Below are 23,144 nucleotides of genomic sequence, written 5' to 3'. Positions count from 1 at the left end.
GGGAGAACAAATTGATGACTTACACTCAAAACATTCTGCCACAGTGACCAGCCATATGGAGAGAGAGCTACAGGTGCCAGACTCCATGTTACAGTACGTTCTTCCTGATAACTCCCCCAGGGAGTGAACCTTAGCTCTGTGACTTTGGACAAGTGACTTCTCCCTCTTGGCTTGGGTTTCCTCCTCGGTGCAGTGCCAAAGACACCTCATCTAAGGCTTTGCTCTGAGGATTCCAGTAATCCCTAGTGAAAAGTGTGTGACCAGGAGTCCAGCCTGAAAAGGGTCCCAGCCAGGCCCTGTTGGGGTGCAGTGCCTCGGGTACTTAGCAGGATGACCTGGCCCCACCCCAAAGGTCCAGCCCCAACATTTTGCATATACAATTTTGAGGAGCCGGTCTACCAAATTTAGTAGATCTCTAGAGATGACTGGTGTGCACTCTGCTAACTGAACTCCTGGCCCTTATACTCAAAAGTTTCTGGTGAGACAACAAAAGAAGGGTTTTCAGCATGGATGGGCTGGGTCTGGTCCACCAGGTGCTCAGTAAATACATGTTGACTTTATTATTCTCATGTCAATTAATAATAAAGACTTTCACAAGCCCGGCACAGTGGCACATACCTATAATCCCAATACTTGGGAGGCTGAAACAGGAGGATCACAAGTTTGAAGCCAGCCTCAGCAATTTAGCAAGGCTCTCAGAACTTCATGAGACCCTGTTTCAAAAATACAAAGTGAAGTCGGGCTGAGGGTGTAGCTCAGAGGTATAATGCCCCTGTGTTCAATCCCCAGTACTGTAAACAAACAAACAAAAGACTTTCACATATATTATCTCATGTGACTCCTCATAGCAATCCCATTATGTGTTTTTATTTTGGATAAGAAAATTAAGGCTGAAGAGAAGAGAGAATGTGAATTTCCTGAGCCACAAAGTAATTGAGTGAAACCTCAACTCCAGTCCCCTGAGGCAAAATCCTGTGCTCTTTTCTCTATATCAGTGATTCCAAAACATGTGCCCACGTCAGAATCATCCGGGGGACTTGTTAAAACATGATTCTGCTGGTCTAGTGTGAGGCTCACAAATTTACATGTCTAACAGTTACTAGGCGATACTCCCAGTCCAGGATGGCGATGCTGCCAGCCTATTTTGAAAGCCTCAGTTCTGGACAGTGGTGTGTTCCCACACTGTAGTCAGGACAAGTGGCATAACTGCATCTTGGTGATTTCAAACACATGGACCACGACCAGCAGGAGCTATGGGCAGAAGGGCAGACAGTACACCAACGTACCTGAGCCTCCAAGCCAGCTGCCACCAAATGCTGTGTGATTTCGGAGGTGAGTCCCACCACTCTGGGATGCACTTCCCCATGTGTAACATGAGACGGCCATCCCTGCTCTGCCTGCCTTCCAGGGGTGGAGGTAGACTGGATACAGTGATGGAAGAGATGATTTCAAGAGAAACTTTAAATCCCTGGAATCAGTAGGGTAGGGCATCCCTTATTTTCGTCATTTTCTGTCCTGTTTTTAGATGTCCGAGTTATGACAGAAAAGAAGGAAGGTCCCAAGACTACCTTCTCCCCCTATACCAACACCGATCCACCCCAAAAAATACCAGAACTGTTAGGTAACTATTCAGATTGTTAATGTTCTGTGTTCCCTTTGTCTGAATCGCCTAAATCATTCACAAATTGTTGCATAATTACACATCCACTCTGGGTCTCTTGTCCTCCGTTTCATTCTCTGTGTATTTTCATCACCCGGTGCAGCCTATACACTCACTAAAACATTACAGAATAAATAAATGATAGAAGTCAGACCCACTGGGAAGGAGGCCATGACCTTAATCCAGAACCCCAAAGATGGGAAGAGAGGAATGAAGCGGACATAAACCCTGGGCCACTGCAGCTCAATCCTGGTGCTGGGAAGACGGCTCGCCCGTTGAGCTCAGCCCTTGGTTTCTGCCTAGGCACAGGCCACCGGGGTTCCTGGTCAGGCCAGTGGTGTTGTGGAATGAGGGAGGTAATAAACGTCCAGAGCCTCCCCCTCTACCATGGATTGTGTGCAGAAAGAATCTGGACGAGGGGCCTCCCCACTCTGGAATGGGTGCCTTAACCTCTAGGGAGCCCCAACTGCCAACAAACACAGTGGACCCCACTAGACTCATCATAGCAGCCAGTGGAGAAGCCGGGCAGGGGACCCACATCAAAGTGGCTTCCCCTACATGGCCTCTGCCCCTGCCCCGTCTCCTCAGCACTGCGCATCCACGGCCATTCTCCATGACTCCCAGGCTGGGGTCATTTCGGGAGATTTAGGGTCTGGATTGCAGTGATCACAGAGGTTGTGGGGGCTGTTTGCATACCCAGTCCCTCCGTCACTTACCTCTTACCCTGCTCCCAACCCTGGGAAGATGGCAACTCAGTTGAAATGGTTTGGGCTGCCCAGTCTGGGGGCTTAGCTTGTTCTTGACCTCTTCTGGGTCATTAAATATGGAAAAAAACTCTTCTCTCTAGACCTGAAACTGAGCTCAAATATCATTTCTCTTGGAGCCTGTTGCCGTCTGTTCCTAAAAGGAACGCCCTCTCTCATAGCTTTCTAACCCTCTCCATCCCTCTCTCCTGACCCCAACCTTCCCTTTATTTTAAGACTTAAGAGAGCTGTACCACAATGCCTGTCCAGTTGCCTCTCTCCCCCAGGCTGTCAGCAAACTGAGGGCAGGAGATGTGAATTCTTCTCTGAACACGTTTGCTGAGCCTGGATGTGTGCTGCTGCAGGAGACATAGATGTGGACAATATGTTTAGTTGATTATTTATTGAGCCTTTACTGTATGCCAGACACCGTTCACTCTTTCATTTAATGTTCACGCAACTCTGTGAACCAGATACTACTACCATCCACATTCCACAGACGAGGAAGCCAATCTAAGGAGGCTGAGCATGTAGCTTGCACACAGTGACACAGCCAGGACTCGGAGGAGCCAGGACGGCTAGCCAAGCCTGCGTGACTCCAATGTCTGGCATCTTAACAACCTCTCGTTATGCTACTTTGGGTCTGGACATCGTCACAAGCTATTTCTTCCATTCAAACCTTCTCCCACCTCCTCTGGGCTGTGGCCTCCAGGTCTTCAGGGCCCACCGGAGCCTGGCTTGAGGACTCCGCCCTCGGCTCTGTGCCGCCCTCTGGTGGTCTCTGTTAGACTCTGTGTTGTGGCCACCCTGAGTTCCTCTGTGAGTCCCTGGACCCCAGCACAGGGCCTGATACGAATGAAGCGGAGCTCTTCCTAGAAGTGAGGCCCCGATGAACAAAGACTGTGGGAAACCATAGACCAAGGCAGAACTTCCCGCCGAGGGTATAAGGCCTGGAGGGACGGAGAAAGCCCTTCCCGAGGAGGGGGCGAGGGCCATTAGAGCTTCCAGATCCACTCTCCCAGCGTGACACTTGATGGACCATGCTTGGGTCGAGAAGGAAGGCAAGGGTTGGCAGCGGTTACATTTGAGGACTCTGACTTCTGTTGCCTGGGTATGACTTTGGTGCAAGTTACTTAGTTTGGACCATAGTTTCCTTGATGTCACAGCCTGGGCTGTGGCTGAGGAAGAATGAACTTGAACCTTTCCTCTTGACTTTTTAGTAGCAGGACCTTGGCCAAGTCAGTCACCCTTCCTGGTCCTGAGATTTATCAGGGACAAGGCACTGATTTCTCACTTCAGGAAGAAGATGAAGGTGCCACCGTTTTAGAGCTGTTGCATACAGTGTTACCAAGCACAGGGCAACACATAGTAGGTGCTCACTGATAGGCACTACCCTCCTTTAAAAAAGTAACCGAAGCAGGAAGCCCAGAGCACTTAGTCAGGAGGCACAATTTACCTGTGTGGGACTCTGGCCGTCTCCCTTTGTGTGACCCTCAGCTTCCTCTGTTGGACACCTGGACTGTCCCTGTTCTGCTGACTCCTGAAGGCAGACATGGCCCTGATGGCTTCTTTGTCACAAGAGCTCCCAGGTGGAGTCTTACACGTCCTCCAGCTCCCTTCACCCCACCCCAATCAGGGAGCAGAGTCAGCCTCCAATACCTTTCTTCCCAAAACTGGTGGGACAAGCCCTTGGCCTGGATATGAAAAATGAGAGCCACAACTGAGAGGTCATCATCGCCAAGAGAAGGAGGGAGGGTGGAGTTCTTTTTTTCCAATAGGTCTTTAAATTATTTTTATTTTGCTGACTAGTGTGCTTTCTGACTGAAGGCACTTTGAGAGATGGTTTCAGGCCATTTAAGCAGAAAGCCTCATTGGCTCCACTCTCTTGGAGAGGAAGGGATTTAACACTGTGCAGCCCAGCCTGTGGCTGCCCTTCCCAGGACCCAGGAGGGCAGGTGGGGGATTTGCAGGGTGAAGCTGCCCTTCAGAAAGCCTGGTCCAAGGCCAGGTGCTAGCCAATCAGATGCCCTTATGGAAAAGGACCACCATCGGATTTGGAGTGGGGTGGGGCTTCCTTGGGTTTCAATTATGCTTCAAAATAGTTTGTTTTCTTCATTTTTCTTTGTCTTTAATTCCTTTTTAGTGGGAAGGATAGCCAGCAGTATTGTGCCTCCCTCCCAAACGATATCATGATAAAAGCCCTTCTCTCCCAGGCTTTCACTAGGGGCTAATGCCATGTAGGTGAACTAATTTGGTCCAGGGCATCCTTGGGACTGGGTGACCATGGTGCCCTTAACTTGATCCTCTGTGGCCCTGAGGTGGATGGTTGCTGTCCTGCCTTTTGTAAAGATGGAGATGCTGAGGGTAGTGCAACAACTGGAATGCAAAGTTGCCCTGAGAAACCATGTATGGCATAGGTGCATCCCCCCTCCAGTGGCCTTGCCAGGGCCTGGAGAGGGATGATTGGGTGGCACAGCCCAGCAGCATGACGGCCACTTGCAGCTTCCTTTGTGTTTTGAATATGTAATCTCTAATTAGACTTTGCCTTAATTGCAAGATTTCCATACGCCCCGTGACTGCCGCGCACTCTGTCTGGGGATAAACACGTCCATCAAGCGAGAAGCAAATCGTGGCTGCTGCCGGGGCCATCATCTTGATGGCTTGCACCGCTGCAGGTCCTCTGGGGAAGAAGCTCAGCCTTCCCCCGCAAAAGTGCTCTGGGGCCCACATTTTAATCAAAAGCGTACCTGCCTCTAGGAAAAAGAGTAGGGGCACGGCTCAAAAGTGATTAAATTTAATAACCAAAAGACCAGAAAAAGTCTGCCTTGCAATGCATAATTTCACCAGATATTTATTTATTTCATCATGTGGCCACATTCTATATGCTATATGGGGACACTTTATTAAAAATGCCATTTATTTTAACAGCAGCAATAAGGGAAACACACACCTTTTTTTTCCCCTTCTCCCCACTGCGTTAAAGGGATTTGCAGTTATTAAATTACTCTTGAGTAGAAGAATGCCTGTCTCCAAATTTACTCCGAAGTATTTCAATAAAATGATCTCAAATGTTTATTCACTCAGCAAATATTCACCCGAAGCCATTCTGGGTCAGGCATGGAGCCAGCAGAAGGATAACAAGGTAGAACAGAGGGACTCCACCACCACCACCTCCCGAAAGCCCCTGAGCAGGGGCAGGTGACAGAGAGGCCAAAAGCATAGCACAGGGCCCGGCACCAGGTCCGGTCAAGAAGCCAATGACTGAATGAGTGATTGCGTGAATGAGTGGATGAGGGCTGGAATTAGAAAAATCAGAGCACAGCAGCGTCGCCGGGCTGGGGTGAAGCCCCGTGAGGATGGCAGGGACATAAGAGGCTGGTCGGCTCTCCTTGAATGTCCTAGCAGAGGCACTGCTGAGGGATCTCAGGTGGGTTCTGGTGCCAGGAGGGATGTAGGGCCTTGGGCAGCGGGAGTAGGGAGAGGCCTGCAGTCCCGGAATTGTCTCCCTGAGAGTCCACAGGGCCACCTCACTGTCTCAGCGCTGCGCTCCTGTCTCCCTCATCAAAAAGGCTCTCCTGTCCGAGGGGGTCTGAAAGCACTCCCACCACCACCCTGGGCCTCTCCAGTCCTCTTTCTCTGATTGAATTTCTCCCATCCAGATAGAGTTCTTGAATATTGTTTTATGTCCCCTCCCCACTTCAACTAAAATGTAAGGAGAAAAAGAAGGTCTGTAAAAGGCTAACACCTAACACCTAACACTCCAGGGGGTTGAAAGTTGGTTAAAGGCATGGTGGCTAGGAAGGCTCAGAGCTTCTTCTGCACCCCAGGGGATGTCTGCCTGTGGTTTTGGGTGTGAGGCCACAGGGGCCTGCTGAGAGGCAAGACCTCAGGGGTGGTAGAGGCTGCTGGGGTGAGCAGGTCACATAGGGCCACCTAGGAGCTGAGTATTGCTTTTTTTCTTTCCTTTTTTTTTGGGGGGTACAGGGTTTGAACCCAGGGGCATTCTACCTCTGAGCCACACCCCCAGCTCTTTTTATTTTGAAACAGAATCTCATGAAGTTGCTGAGAGCCTCACTAAGTTGTTGAGGCTGGCTTCGAACCTGTCATCCTCCTGTCTCAGCCTCCCAAGCACTGGGCCTACAGGCCTGGTGTAAACTTTGTGTTGAGGTAGTAACAGGCATTGAGTGAGAGTCTGGGTCCCAGGAATGACAGGGGTAGTTAGACTGGTGTTTCAGAAGCACAGCTCTGGGGGACTTGCAGTTGGTGAAAAGAAGGGGTGAGCCTGGAATGAGAGGGTGCAGGGGCCCCGCCCAGGGGATGAAAGCCGGGCAGATGAAAATGGAAACAGGTACTCAAGTAAAATCCTGGTGATTCATTGATTTGGAGGCAAGGACATGAGATTGGCGACGACCTCTCTATTTCCGGCTTTGGTATGGTGGACAATGAGGTCATCAGCTGGGAGGCTCTAGGGACCCGTCCTCCCTGAGGACGCTGTGGAGGGCTTGTGGAACAGGACTCACTCTGCTGAACATGAATTCTGTGTTCAAAAACAACATTCAAATGTAGGTCTCCTGTGTGGGGGCCTCTTGGAGTCCCAGAACGCAGCTAGCAGGATGATCCTTCTTTTTTTTTTCTTTCTTTTCTTTTTTTTTTTTTTTTTTTTGAGGGAGTACTGAAGATTGAACTCTGAACCACACCACCCAGCCCTATTTTTTAATTTTATTTTTGAAACAGGGTCTCACTGGGTTTCTGAAGCTGGCCTCTAACTTGCAGTCCTCCAGTCTCAGCCTCCAAAGTACTAAGATGACAGTTAGGCACCACTGTGATCAGCTAGGATGGTCTTTCAATAAAGTAAGACACTTGATAGCTTTGAGAAGCCCCAAGAATCTTCCCATCATATATCCCTTCAGCCCCCAGTCCTTTAAAGATAGTCCTCTATAAAGGAAGAGAATCTGATCATAATTCTGAATGAACAGGCAGGAGCCCTACCTCCGTCAAGAACCAGAGGTGTCCGCTCTCCCTACACCTGCTTGCTCAGCTGTGCTGCCCCAAGGGAATAAAGATGCTGTCTATCTTAGTCTTACACTGAGGGGCCAGACTGAAAGGGGGACTGAGGACCACCACCCAGCCTGGGGGAGCAGATCTGCAGCAGCCTAGGGGCCTCAGACCCTCCATGACATAGAGTCCTCAGATGTCCCCTTAATCCAGGCTCTGATGACTCTTCCAGTGAGGGCTGAGTTCCCTGTGTGTGGAGGACTGCAGAGACCCGGAAAACCCTGCTCTCACAAACTCATGGTGCCCTCGGCTGTCCTGGGACCCCGGGCCCGGCCTCTCCTCTCCAGTCGCTGGAGCTGTTGACACGCCCCTGTGCAGAACCAGGGGTCCCAGGACACCCGCCTCTCACCCCTCCAGCCCTTCCCACCAGGACCAGACTCCCCCACAGCCCCATTGCGCAGTCCTGTCTGCACTGTCACTGGAAAGGACCCTCCTCCTGCCCAGGAAGCCCGAACCCCAGGTGGGTCCAGCTGCAGGTGCACCCCTCCCTGTCGCTGGAGACGCTGCTCACTTTGGCGAATTCTGTGTGTGTTCATGTCAACTGTCCTGCCCGCCACCCAAGGCTCCTCGAGGTCAGGACTGTGCCTGAGTGGCCCCGCGTCCCAGGCCCAGCACTGAGTGCCCAGGGAGGGTGCTGCCGAGCACCCCTCTCTGGCAGAACAGGGGACCAGGTACCGTCTCCAGGGTCCCAGAGCTGCTAGCAGGTGGGGAATGGGGCCTGGAGCTAGAGTGGGGCAGCACTGCCTTCCCTTCAGGGTTCCGGGGGTGGCCGCTATCTCCCCCGGGGTGGCCGCTATCTCCCCCGGGGCTGCTGTCTTGGCGCCTCTCGTGGGCACTCCTGTCTTAACCCCATTCACGGGGGCCGCAGCCATGTAATTGGATTGAGCAGAGACTGACAAGGTCAATTTGACAATTTCATTAATCTTTTATTAAACACCAGCCCTGAGCTCCAGCCAGGCTCGTCTGCACGCTGTCCCCAGAACGTGCCTGGCATATTCCTGTCTCGCTGCCTCCGCCAGGCCAGACATGCCCGTCGCGGTGATGTCAGCAGCTTCCTGTCCCTTAGCCTCTATGCAGGTGAAACCCCAGGGCTGGCCGTGGCCGCCTTCGAGCTGCACCTGATTCAGTCACTGTTATTGTTATCCTTAACTCACCACAGCTGGGAGAGATAGAGACAAAGACCTCATTTTTGCTGAGGAGGCAATTGAGTCCCAGAGAGGGAAGAAGACAAGGTCAGGGTGCTCTCCGGGGAGCACAGCAGCCAGCAGGATGGGATGGGCAGGTCCTGACGGGCGGCTTTGAGGGCTGGAGAGGGAGGGAAGTTTGTGAGTGTGGCCAGCACAGCACCTGGCACACAGTAGGGACACAGCAGGGATGCAGCGCAGGTGTGTTAGGAAGAAAGAACAAGAGGGAGGGAGGAGTCTGTAAAGCTTAGCAGCTGAAGCTCCCATGGGGTATCAGGGAAGGGAGGAAGGGGGCCTTGCCAGCTGGGAGGGAACTCGTGTTGGGCGGGGCCTTAGGATCAGAGAGTCTTGAGCTAGAGCTTGGAGCAGGAGAAGCATAGATGGAGGCCGGAGGGAGGGAGAGTGGAAGGGAGAGGAGGAGAGAGGAAAAGCTGTGGAGTCTGGGAAGGTATCCAGCCAGGAGCATGAACCCAGTTTGCATCTTAGAAAGTTCCTCCTCCAGGGCTCTTCTGGTTTCTCGGCAACTGGACGGGCAACACACACAAATGCTTTCAACAACAAGTAGTATTTTTATCTGTCTTCGTAGCCACAAAGCCTAGAGTGGACTAGGCATTTCATGGAACTTTGTGGAAAGAAATGAGCGAGGGAAGCAGGCAGCCAGGCTGGCTTGGAGCTGCAGCTCCTGGCTGAGGTCCAGAGAGTCACTGATGGCGTAGCGGTTGTCACTGCTAAGTGGGCTGTGTCCAGGTAAGAGCTCTGCACTGTGGTTCTAATGTATCCCTCTGAAATTCCTGTGTTGGAAAGTTAATCTCCAAATTCATATGTTAGCAGATTTGGAGATGGGGCTTCTGGAAGGTGTCGGGGCTTGTCAGGATGGTGGGGCCTCGCCGTGGCATTAGTGCTTTATAACAGGGAAGGAGATGAGATCTAGTATTGGGTCTGTCTTGCCATGCGACAGCCCCTGCCTCATCGTGATGCTGCAGGGACCCCTCCCCAGATCTCCAGTTAATGCTGGTGCCAGGTACTTGGACTTCCCAGGCTCCAGAAGTGTAGAAAATAACTTTCTTTCCTTTGTAAGTTACCAAGTCTCAGGTATAGGGTCATAGCAACAGAAAATGGACTAGGGCACCCTTAATTTTAGTGATAGAGACTTCAAGGCCAGAGAGGGGAAGAGGTTCCCCTGAGGTCACTCAGCAAGTCAATGAGAAGGTGATTAGAGCCTGGCCAGGCCTGCAGCTTTGTCCTCAGGTGGCGTGTGGCCACCCTTCCCTTTTCTCCACCACGGTCCTCTTAACCTAAAAGCCGGATGTGCAGCTGGAGGGACGGCCTTCTTGCCCAGGTCCCACCTGGCTTTGTGGCCTCTCTGAGACCTGGGTTTGCTGGAGCAGCCATCTCCAAATAGAGTTCCAGACAGGAGGTAGAGGAGGGGAAAGTGGCTGAAAGCAGAGAGATTCATTTTCTGCTCCAGCTGGTGGCAGGCTACCTCTCATAGGGCAGAGCATTTTAGAGGTGTGGCTTGGAGACTTGGAGACTTTGGGCTCCACCCTTTCAATCTGTCCCACATGGTAACCCAAATCCTCTAAAATGAGGCTCTGAGCTTGACCTCTTCTGCCTAGAGTTCAGTGGGTTCCCTGTATGGTAAGATGCAGTGTGCCCCTGTAGGACAGGCTCCTTCTGGGGACACTCCCTCCCCTGAACCATCACTGTTGTCATTCTCACTGTGCCTCTGGGCCTTTGCACACATTGTCTTCTGCGTGGCATGCCATATTTCTTGTTGCTTTATCTCAGGGTCCTATGGTTGTTTCCTCATAGGACCGAGGAGCACAATTGCTCCTTTCCCCCACAATGAGGTTCCTGTGGCACCTCACCTGACCCTTCCATCCATCCCTCCTCGGTGGTCACATGACCCACCATGGTGTTATCCATCCCACCCACTGAAAGGCTCCTGGGACCAGAGGCCGACAGAGGACCGCTATGTTAGCTGGGAGGGGGGCCTGAAGGCAGCTAGGCCATTTCCCCACAAAGGGAAGCTTGTACTGCAGTTTCAAAACAAATGTATGTTAGCCGGGCGTGGTGGCGCACGATTGTAGTCCCTGTGCTTGGGAGGCGGAAACAGGAGGATTGTGCAGGTTCAAAGCCAACCACCCTGGCTTAAGAGACCCTGTTTCCAAATAAAAATAATATAAAATAGGTCTGGGAGTCCAGAGGTAGAAGGGCTTCCAGAAAGCCCAGTACCACAAAAACAAAACAAAACAAAACAAAAAACAGATGTATGTTCATCATCTGGGACCTGGAAGATCCTACATTACCTTAGAAAACTCTGGCACCTCTCTCTGAGTCCCTAGCCCACATCTGAAAAATGGTAATATATCTGCCCCTATCACGGAGTAGGCAACACTTAAACATAGAATCTGTCCAGCCACTGCTCTTTCCCGCCCTGCCCCTCTCCTTTCAGAGACCATCATCCTCAGAGTCATGGAGTATAAGATTTGCAGGGGCCAAATGTGGCCCTAGACCCTGAGACAATAGACATCACCCTTCGCCAGGCACGTAGGGCTTGGCATGGCCCTTACCAGCTGGGTGTCGTGCTGCCAGCCTTGCTCCATTGGCAGTTCCCAGAGCTGCAGAGAAGCACACTCCCCAGCCGTGGGGCTCGGGCCTTAGAAATGACAGGCTGGCTTGTGGGAAGCACACCAAACACCAGGAGTTTCTCCAAAGATGATTAGTCTTAGTCACCTGTGGTTTTATAATTAAAGAGGATGTTTCTTCAGAGCCCTGGGATGCCCACTAGCAGCCGCAGAAATGCTTTCTGGAAGATGATACCCAGGCTGTGTATGGATTGGCCCGGGCACATGGCACAGGCCGGGCAGAAGCACTCACTCTCCCACAACCCTTGGCGATGCTGGCCCCACTCTGCTCGGGTTCCCAGCTGAAGCTTCCCACGCATGCCCAGTGCCAGTGAGTTCTTCCTGCCAGGAGCTAAGTTCAGGGTAAGAAGGGGAGCCTGAGAGGAGAGGACTGCTCTTCTGGCTGGAGCACTTTACTCAAGAACGAGCTTGGGAATGTGACCGATAACTTCAATTGTTTCCCAAAGTGTACTTTCTAGACAGACAAGGCCAACCCTGTGGAGTGTGGCCCCCTGGGTACAGTCCCCCTGGTGTTAACCTCAGTGCTGCCAAGAAGAGCCATTTCCAGAAAACAGCTCTACATGCAGAGACAGAAGAACATAAAGACAGTTACTTTATTTATCAGTCCACTATTTACTGATATGTTCATTTATTCCATACAAACTTATGCGGTTTCTACAGTGATCCTGGCCTATTCTGAATGCTGGATATTTAAGTTGCTGAGGCTAGCTTCAAACATGCAACCTTCCTGTCTCGGCCTCCCAAGTACAGGCATGTGTCACTGCCTGGCAATGCTGGGTATTTAGAAAAAAGTCCCTGTTCTCTTCTGGAGCTTGTCCTCTAGTGGAGGAGGATAGACAGAAAAATCAAATGGACAAATAAATACACAGTCACTGACTCATAATGGTTTGACTTACAAATTTCTTTTTCTAACTTTATCATAGTGCAAATGCAGTATAGAAATCACATTTTGACTTTTGAGCTTTGATCTTTCTCCAGGCTGGTGATCCATGCTGGGTGGCGGCAGCGATCCATAAGCCACTAGTCTCCAGAGTACTCCGCTTTCTGGATATGGTTCAGGAATGTGACCAGATGACTTAATTTGCTCCCCTAAGTGTACATTCCAGAGGCCAAGGCTGACCCTCTGGAGTGTGGCCCCCTGGGTATAGGCATTTAATAAATGACACGAGTTATTCAACACTTTATCATAAAATGGGCTTTGTGTTCAATTATTTTGCCCACATGTGGGTGTTCTGAGCATGTTTGAGGCTGGCTAGGCTCAGCTCTGATGTCCAGTGTTTTAGGTGTAGCAAATGCACTTTAGACTTGACCATATGCTGAACTTAGGATGGCATATCAGGATGGAGCCACGGCGTAAGCCGAGGAGCATGCAGTACTGTCCAATAGGTAGTGAGTGTGCTTTGGAGGAAAATAGAGTAGGGATAGACAGCTGAGGATGTCATTGTAGAAGTGATCAGGAACTCCTCTCTGAGAAGCTGGCAATTTGAGCAAACACTTGCCTGAAGTGCGGAAGCCATCCACATGTGTGCCTGGGAAGTCAGAACTGTATTCTGAACGTAGGGATTGTACTGCTTAGGCATGACCGGAGGAGCAGGGTGGCCTGGGTGCAGGGAGTGATACCAGGGAGAAGCAATGGTGGGGAGAATGGACGCAGGCAGTGCAGCCAGGAGTAGAGCTGAGCCCGTGAGCAAGATGTGTTATCTATTCCAAGTGCAAAGGGAAGCCATGGAAGGATTTTGCGGGGAAATGGCATGACCATTCAAAACCAGGAGGAGGATGAGGGGAGGAGTGTGGTGAAGGTTAGTGCTGCCTGCCCATGGGACCCTGCACAGGTCTCCCCACCACTCTCGACCTCACCTTAGCTGAAGATGGCAGTGACTCCAGGAGTTGCTGAGAGAGACATGAAAGCAAGAAGAAAGCCCTCCATGAGTCACGGCGGCATGCCTCTGGTAAGAGCAGGCGTCCTCAGCCTGGCTGCTCCCTGGGTGCGGCGATCTTTCTCTCTGCTTCCCTCTCTTTTCTGCCCTCCAACCCCAAATCTAAACAAAACCTACAGGCCTAGTGTTCTATTTAGCATCTGTATCTTGGTCTTTTCAGGCTGCTATAACAAAATACCTTAGACTAGGTAATTCATAAACAACAGAATTTATCCCTTGCAGTTCTGGAGCCCGGGAAGTCCAAGATCAAGGTGCTGGCCATTTGATATCTGGTGAGGGTCAGTTCCTCATAGATGGTGCCTTCTATGTGTCCTCACAGGACAGAAGACCAAGTTCCTTCAGGCCTTTTTTGTAGGACTATTAGTCCCTGCTAGAAGGCTTCTAACTACCTCTCAAAAGCTCCATGGTTAAATAGCATCACCTTGGGGGGTAGGTTTCAACATACGCATCTGGGAGACTCAAACATTCAGACATTCAACAGGCTACAGCATCCCCTATCTCCTTCCCACAGGAATGACTCACTGGCACAAATAGCGCTTTATGGTCAGTGATGCCACTGTACTCCCTTGACCCCATCCATTTATCACACTGTTAGTGGGGCAGGTGCTATCTTATCCATCCTCCAGATGAGGAAATTGAGGCTTCGAGAAGTTTGGTGGTTTGCCCAAGTTCACACAACCAGAGCGTGGCCTAGTCACATCCACCCACAGCATTTAAGTCATGGTGCCACAGGACATCAGGATCCTCCAGGCAGATCCCCCCACTAGGCAGGAAGCCTCCATAGATAGCCACGTGTGAGGGCAAGGCCAGAGCTTACCTGAGTGCAAGCACAGCCCAGAGCAGCTGGGCTGAGGCCGCCAGAGCAGGAAGTGGGCTTTGAGATGGTGTAAGAAGATCCAGAGAGGAGGAGACCCGAGCTTTGCTTTCTTCTGCAAAAGTTAAGCCAAACTCAAGAAAGGCTCCCTCTTCTGGGATCTGAATTTCAGGAGGAAAAGAAGCAGGAAACAGCTAGGTGTTCTGGAAAGGGTGGTCAGGGAAAGAATGTGAACTGTACTTAGAGTGGCCTGTGAACCAGGCCTGAGTGACTGGCACCATGGCTGCTTCTCGACTGGCCAGAGGTCAGTCACACAGGGTCCACATATGCCGGCAAGACTGGGAAATGCAACCTGGTGACAGGATGAAGAGAAGGGCAAAGATATTGGCCATCACTGGGAATATCTTCCCAAGGTGAAAAGAGCCACTTATTCTTGAAGACTGCCCTGAAACTCAGGGCCTGTGCACAAGTGCCTCAGGAACAGAGGGAAGAATAGAGTGGTGAAGGGATTCAGAGCAGCATCTTTCGAGAATGGCTCAAACAGGGTCGTTCACCTGGATGACCAGGAGCAAAACCAGGGCAAGGACTAGGACTTGACCACAGGCCCCATTCCAGGAATCACCCCAGACACAGAGGAAGACTATGCTAGAACATGGACGTGGACTCAGATCTTCACCTCTGTCTCCCCAGCTGGACTGGGAGCTCCTTGGACACAGAGATGGCGCCCGATAGGTTCTAGGTCCAGCCACTGCTGTCTGGCACAATGTCCAGCACCAGCAAGTTCAAAGATGCTATGGCTCAAAGAAGGTGGGTTCGAGATCAAATAGACCTGGATTCAACTCCTTGTTTCCACTTACAGGCTATTCAACCTCAGGAATGTCACTTAGCCTCTTCGGATTTTTATGTTTGCAACTATAAAATGGATATGATCGGCCTTACAGAATTGTCGGGAGTGTTAAAGAGACAGTTTTTGGATTGTCCTGTGTGGTGGCATTTAGAGGGCGCGCAATTAGGATTTTCTCCCCCTTACCCCATCTTTATTCTGCTTTCTCCTAGTCAGGATGGTAGTATCAGACCTACAGGGCACGTCTGGTATCAGAAGGAACATAATAATTCTGACCCTGTGAGCGGTGGGCAGGGGTGAGGCTGGCTGAGCAAGGGGCTCCCCGACACTGGAGCAGCAGGGCGGGCATGGGGACGACTCTGTCACTGTGGTCACAGCCCACAGCTGAGCCCATGACTGGTGGCCTGGGCTCTGGGTTGGCACTGGGACAGACCAGACAGAGAATCAGCCTAGGGACTGTCCTTGTGCCAGAGGCCCTCACTGGGGAGCAAGTGCCATGACTCTGAGGTCACCCCTGTTTTCCCACCCAGCCAAGCTCAACCAGGATGAGCTGTGTCCTCTGTCCCTTCATTTTCCTTCTGCTACCGGCCCGAGGGTGAGACTTTGACATGGGAGGCCTGCCAGGGCTCCAGGCCATGCCAGCCATGAGCTATGCCCTTGGGCTTTCTCCTTGGCTCCCTGTCATAGCCCTGAGGTCAGGAGAGAGTCAGCTATTTATCTAATCTGGACACCTTGCCTCTTATTATTTAAAAAGGTTCTCCATTGTTGTTGTATTCCATTTACATTAGTTTAGACTAGAAATCTTTACCAAGGCCATCCTTGTGTTAAAGGCTTACTTGCAGGCCTGTGGAGCTACTGGAAAGTGGTGGCATCTCTAGAAGGTGGGGCCTGGGGGAAGGAACTTATGTCACTGAGGGTGTGCCCTTGAAGGAGGCAGAGGGCCCCAGCCACTTCTCCTTCTCTTCTCTTCCTGCCGCCACGAGGTGAGCATGCTCCTCTGTCTGCCATGTTTCTGTCAAGATGTACTGTCTGCCATCGGACCAGAGCAATGAGGCCAAGCAACCATGGACTGAAACTTTGAATCATGAGCCAGAACAAACATCTCCTCCTCCTCCTCCTCCTCCTCCTCCTCCTCCTCCTCCTCCTCCTCCTCCTCCTCCTCCTCCTCCTCCTCCTCCTGCTCCTCCTCCTCCTTTTTTGTGGTATTGAGAATGGAACCCTTCTAACTCTGGGCTACATTCCCAGACCTATTTTATACTTTTATCTGGAAACAGGGTCTATTAAACCAGCAAGGCTGGCTTTGAACCTGCGTGATCCTCCTTTCTCCGCCTCCCAAGTGCGGGGATTACAAGCATGTGCCACCATGCCGGCCACAAACATTTCTTCTTTTAAGTTGTTTATCTCTAGTACTTTGTCATAGCAATAGGAAGCTAACACAATTTACTTAATGTTTTACTTTTGCTTTTTCTCTTAATTTTGTTTTTGTGATTTGTCATATAGACTGATTTAATCTAAAAATTAGCTCTTGGGATTTCTTTATAAAATTTAGAACTATTCACCTGTTTTCTAAATTACTCATTTATATCTTTACTACTTCTTTTCTATGGCTTTCTATAGGTTTCTTTTTGGTTCTTTTTCCAATTTGTATAGTAGCAGTTAATTATTTTTTCTAAAGCCATTATATTTAGTTAAGAATGTGTTTGAGCATAAGCATTTCTCTCAGCATAGCTTTGGCAACATTCTGCTTGATAATTGTTTTCTTATTTTCATTGCTTTCTAAATATTTTATAGTTTCATTTTTTTTCTTCTTTGGCATAATATTTTTAGAAGTGATTTAAATCTCCATGTGGCACTTAACTGCAGCTGTTTCTGTTGTTGCTGAAACATTGTTACTAATTTCTCATTTTGGTAATAATGGTCCAGGAATGAAAATTGTATATATTTATAACATTTGGAATTTAGTCTATGTTTATAGAGTAAAAAAAATTGTTATATGTCATTAACTTTTTTATTGATTCTTTTATTCAAAATTTTCCTTATTTATTTTTGCTTTTGGCATTCTTTATCATGTAAATATTTAATACATATGAAATAATATAGGTATTACATCTGTAAGTTAAAGTATACTCATATAATGAATAGCTATAAATTCACCATCCAGCCCTGGAATTAGGACATTAATAACAAGTCACATTTGTCAATACTTTATCTATGTGCTTATCCTCATAGGTAACCACCATAATCAATTTTTCACTTCCTTACTTTTTATTTTTTGGTACTGGGGATTGAACACAGGGACATTCTACCTCTGAGCTACACACCCAACCATATTTTATTCTTTTATTTTGAAACAGGGTCTCACCAAGTTGCAGAAGGCCTCACTAAGTTTCTGAGTTGATCTTCCTGTCTCAGCCGCTCAAGTACTAGATTACAAGTGTGAGCCACCACATCCGGCATTCTTACTTTTTAAAAATATACTTCTTCATCACCTACATATGAATGTCTGAAACTAGAAACAACCCGACTGACTTATTTTTGCCCAAGCATGCCATGTAGCTTCCTGTTGCAATTTTCCTCTTCGAATTTCTAATACTTGTTGCTTTAAGTATTTGTATGTTTTGTTGAGTACAACACATTTGTGACTGTTCAATCTTCAGTGCAAATTAACATGATCAACCTCTTTTTTGTTAAATGATTTTTTTTACCTTTGTAGTTTACATAATTCCCTCTGTTTTCTTTTTAGTTGAGTTTGCTGAAATATTTTAGAAGTTTAATTTTTAACTTTTCTTTGTAGTTTTGCCTGAGATGCAATAGATGGTAATGTTTAAGAAGTTGTGCTGTAAGTTGAATTGAGTTTAAATCCCTGTTCTACTGTGTCAGCTGCTTGACCTGGGGCAAGTTACTCAGCTTCCTTATTATCTCGGATGCCTAACCTGAGAGGCAGGGACTGTATCATTTCTGTCTCAGATGGTTATGGGGAGAATCAGATGAGATAGTGTGTGAAATGCTTAGCGTGGTGCAGTACGCGTGGCAAGGATGCAATCAATGTGGACTATTTTAAGATTTCCCTTTTGTAAGTTGCACATAATTTAATATTCATATTTTAGTCTGAGGACATTTTTTCCTCCAAGAGAATAATTTAAGCTATTTTTAATTATTTCATATCTGATCAGTTTGACCTTAATTCTGATACCCAATATATAATTTTATGTACCTTTGCTCTTAATGTTTTCCCTGTTTTTTATAAACCATGTTTTCTTCTCTGTTGACTCAGAAGTTAAAATGTCTGTAACTTATTTCTAATTTATGCCTTAAAATGTATTCCATGTCATACAATTACACATATGTTTCTAATTTTCATTTAAGAACGAAGCATTTTTTTATTTCTTTTTAAGCAGCATGTAGTTCCACTGCCTTTATTTTCCTTGCTATCACTCATGCTTGAAAACTTTTTTCCTGATGTCTAGTGCTAAAAAAGTTGAGAGACCGGTTTACTCTCTACCTATCAACCTCTTTTCCTTCCTGATTGATGATACTACCTTGGACTTTATTTTGCCCAGATCTAGCTAGTTATATTTTTTTCCTTTTCATGAATAGTGCTTAGGACACTGATCTCTTTGGAGCATTTTACTCCAGTAGATATTTGTTCTGACTAGGTACATTTTTTTTTCTCTATTATATATGTGTTACTCTCATCTTTATTATATAGTAAATCATAGTCCCCTAGGACTATGATTCTTGGACTCCATCCTTGTCTTTTGTGTCTCTATTCTGCTCTGTAATCATCTTATCTCGACCTTTCTTTTACATCCACTGAGAGATGCCCACCTTAGTCCTCTCCAGTGATCCCATCTTCTGCCGGCTCAATTCTGGCCTGCCCTCACTCCTAAGGGACTCTTAGCTTGGTCTTTTATGTTCTTAATTTGTCATATTCCTTCATTTAATCGGCTTCCTTTGCATCTCCACCTTTATCTTACTCAAATCCCTGCTCTTCTTAGAAGCCAAGTCCTACATCTCTTGAGGATGCCAAGCAGATGGTCTCTGAAATCCTCTCGATTTCTTTCCAAATGTTTTCTTCTCCCATGTTTTCAGGGCAAACATTCCTTTACCTTTTATTTTTTTCTGTGGAATCTCGTTAAAAGCTCCATCTTTTTGTTTCTTTTGTGTTTTTGTTTTGTTCTGCTTAATCACCTTTGAACAGAGCAGTGTCTCTACAGACCCTGTGGGATGCGGTGGATTCAGATTCAGGCCTCAAGTTCAAGTTGGCGCACCCCACCCCACCCACTCCATTTCGGCTTATAGAGACATTTTACCTGCGTGAGGTTGACTCATCTCCAGGGTCAGTGTCTACATTTTTTGCCTAAAGGATCAATATGAGGACCTTCCTTGCCCCAAGTAGACCTACAAAACCCTCCTGCCTGTTTTACATTGAAAGCCTTTTTCCAGCTCTTCTTCCTGTCATGCTGTGTGCTCAGGGTTGCTGTTTCTGAGTAAATTTTCAAAAAGAAGAGAGAACAGAGGGCCAGGGAGGGTGGGAGGGGTGGAGACTCGGCCTCTGCTGGGTCTGAAGGCAGGGCCTGCAAGTCTTTGGAATCCTGGTTTTCTGTTTGCTTGCCTTACGTTTGGGGCCAGGATATGTAGGGAATATGTTTTCCCTCAGTTCGAGATGGAAGGGTAGATGGTCAGAGGGTAGAGTCCTAAAATTACCCAAATTTGTCAGAATTTGCAGTACTATTGTCAACTTTTGCTATTTTGCATAACTTCATGAGTCTTTTCATAGAAAGAAAGGAAGTGTCACATTAAGAAATACTGACCAACTCTCATACCAACAGCCAAATATTTCAATGACGGGACTTTTTATATGCCTTATTTATTTGCTCATTCATTTATTCATGTCTACTTCATGCACTAGACTGAGTTTAGACATTGTGGATTTAAAATATTTTTTACCCTCAATCCCCCTCAAGAACTGGCATCTAAAAATCTATTTGCTCAAAATCTGTTTGGTGAATTTTTGATAATGCAGCACAAAACAGGAAAGTGAGTAGACTATCAATATGAATCAGATTACATTTTGAAGTTTTAGTGCTGTTAATCATCAACACAAGTATATTATTGCACATTCATAATTTGAAAGTACTCTAATATCAATTATCCAATTTGATGCCAAAAGTAACCTAGGATCACACAGGACAGGTATTGTTCTTTCCAGTTTATAGATGAAGACTCTGAGATCAAAACGAGGCAGATGTCTGCCCACCATCACAGAATTACAGGTTTAACCCAGAAGCAGTATCTCCTCCCTTCCAGAGGTGTTCTTTCAGCTTCTTCCTCCTAGGTGTACATGTGGATGGAAAAAGAGCCAAGAGATATCGGGGTGAAAAAGGCATCCTGAAGGACTGGGGCAGGCTGGTGAAGGGGGAAGGAAGCAGGAGGAGCATCAAAAGCGGGGCAGACTGGGAAAGCCACGGGCATGGCCACAGGCTCTGGAGAGATGGACCAAAGGCGTCTCCCAGCACCCTTGGGCTTGAGTGTGGTGGCAGACAGTGGAATCCTCCCAAATCGTTCAAACTGTGCTTGAGCCAAGAGTCTTGACCCCAGCTTCTCCCTGATGTCACAAGTATGAGGCAACAGGGAGACAAGACTCAAGACTCAGGGAACCCTGAGACAAGACCCTTCGTGATTTTTTTTTGCAAGGTGAAGAAACACCAGGAAGGAATGAGAAGTAAAACCGAAAGAAAGAGAGGAAGCCACTTAAGGATATGATATTGAAAAGGTTATTCTTGTGGGCAACAGAAGCTCAGTTTTCTGGGAAACAGAATAGAGTATATTGAATATGTCTCAAGATTAATCCAAGCAAGGGGCAAGGGATTTGATGTCATGTGTCCACTAATTCCCATCAGTCACTGATGGAGGGCTGCTGGGGGTGGGGGGAGAAGGAGGTATCATTCCTTGATACCTCTATCCTTCCATGCTCAGGGACCGTATGGGTTCCTGTGGCCTCAGGAGCAGGTGCTGATGGCTAAAGATCAGGTGGCATTAAGGTGGCCAGTGGGATGTGAGCATCACAGCAAACACCATCTGGTACAGGAGACACAAGACACATATGTGAAAATGGTGATTTTCAAGCAATAATTAATTGAGTTCCTGCCATGTGCCTAGTATTTTATATTCTTACAGCACCTCTGCAAAGTAGACATTCTATGGAGAATAAAACTGGCATTAAGAGAGCCTATACATGCCTAAAATCCCAGAACACTGAGAAGCCCATCCAGGAGGCAAACCCTAGCCTGTCCAAAGCCTACGTGCTATACAGAGAGCCCCTTACTACAGGACGGAAATGGAATCCAAGCCCCACACTGTCACATCAATTAGTCTGGTTATGGATAATAAAGGAATTAAGGACATCCTCCTGGAGTCAGGCTTGCGAGACTAGGGGGACCCTTAGGTGTGGAGAAATGGCTGGAGAGAGTGTGGTCAACAGAGAACCCCCAACCCACTACCCCAGAGGGAGTTAAATGGATGACATTGTTTTGAAAATGGGGAAAGAAGACTCTAACTTCTTAGAGCAACATGGGGTTTAGGATCAGTTGGACCTTGGTTAGGTGCTCACCATCCACGTCCCAGAGGGTTTTGGGAGGTTTCTGTTACCTTTGGGTCAAGATGACAGGCTTGGTTCCGGCGGTCTCTGGGTCTCTGAGGCTCTGAGATGCTGGGCTTCTCTCTCGCAGTACCCCAGTGTCCTCCCTCCCTGTCAGCCTTGTGGTCTGGTATATCATAGTCTCATCTGTCAGCTGGGCCTTCCTTCCTCTTCTCCATGCTTCCCTACACCCTGCATCCCACTGATCTGCTCCTGGACAGGGCTTGAGCCAGAGAGTAATTCTCAGTGCCCACAGCCCAGCAGAGGTCACTCCCAAAGCAAGGCCTGGCTGAGTGTGTGAGGTGGAGCTCCCCGGGCAGGGGCACTATGGCCTGGGGCTGGGGAGGGAGAGGGCAGAAAGAGCTCCTGATGTTCCAGGTTCTGTCCAGCCCTGCACCAGCCCCAGGAATCATTCTGTGAGCAGGGTCATTAGGTAAATGGCCTCAGAGTTTGGTCTGGAGTTGGGCTGAGGGATCCAGGTGTGACCAGGATTGTACTCCAACGGTGGCGGAACCCCAGCGAGCTGTGTGTATCCTTCCTTTCACTGATATTCAGCCATCCTTTCCAACAGACTGTTAGGGTTTTACCCCTCACATCCACCCAGGGCCCAGGACATTTGTCTAAATCTCTTAAAGTGACTTGAGGCTCCAGGTCACTGTCCTGTCTCTTCATTCTGGGATTAGCTCAAGGGCTGAACTAACAGAATGAGTGAGCAATTGTACGGTGTGATTTCAGGCTCCCCAAGGAAGCTGCTCCTTCCATCTGTCTGGTCAATTCTGAAATCCCTCAATTAAATATCCACTCATTCGTATTAGTTTTTGGAGCAGTGGGAAAAATCACTGGGCCAGAAGTCAGTGGATGGTGAGTCAAGTCTCCCTTTTGCCTCCTGCTTACATTGTATCACCTCCCTTCTCTGAGCCTCACTCTTCTGATCTGTAAGATGGGAATGATGCCTGCCTTCCACCATTATCCAGGTTAAGTGAGCCGTTGAGTGTGGCACCTGGCAGGGGCCACATGACCCACCATTCTTTCCCCAGCCTTCTGGTAGGAAGAACAAGGTGGGTTTGGAGGGCGCCATGCTGGACACCACCAGCAGGTGGCAGCAGGAAGGACGTTCATTCCTGTCTCCTAATGAGGAGTACTTTGGTGGTATTTCAAGATGAATCCAGTGAACCCAGTGAGCACCTGTCCCTTCAGGTTAGTGGGTCAAAAATGGACAGCTTCCTGCCTTGCGTGGTGAAAAGAAGCTGAGGCCTCTACTGGCAGGGGCTGAGTTAGTGAGCCCTACATATAGAATACAATGCATTTCCCCCAGGGATGTAGGAAAATGCCAGCCTTCCCCTGCCCTCAAGTAGCCAGCAGTCTAGGGCAGGAGGCTGAGTGGATATATAGGCAATTGATAGGGTGAGGGGAGCACATGGGCTGTGGGAGCACTGCAAGGGGCACTTGGCCCTACAGGGGACATCAGTAAGGGCTTCCCAGGAGAGGCCAAGGACATCAGAGACACCTGGAGTAGCAAAGGTTTAGCAAGGATGCCCTTGGTTACACATGCTTAGAGCACAACCCCCTCCCATTTTTTACTACAGACCAGGCTAGGTAGGTAGAGTATAACTGGAAAT

General features: G+C 48.5%; 1 protein-coding gene across 1 annotated transcript in view; it reads left to right on the top strand.

Annotated features, from left to right (window-relative positions):
* AGBL4 (AGBL carboxypeptidase 4) overlaps positions 1-23,144 on the top strand; it is a gene marked incomplete at both ends in the record, with an annotated part of 1,136,473 nt that overhangs the window by 962,413 nt on the left and 150,916 nt on the right.

The sequence above is a fragment of the Muscardinus avellanarius genome (assembly GCF_963383645.1).
Source record: "Muscardinus avellanarius genome assembly, chromosome: 3".
Classification (NCBI taxonomy): Eukaryota; Metazoa; Chordata; class Mammalia; order Rodentia; family Gliridae; genus Muscardinus; species Muscardinus avellanarius.
The sequence above is the reverse complement of the archived record's forward strand: the minus strand, read 5'-3'. Positions and strand labels throughout refer to the sequence as shown.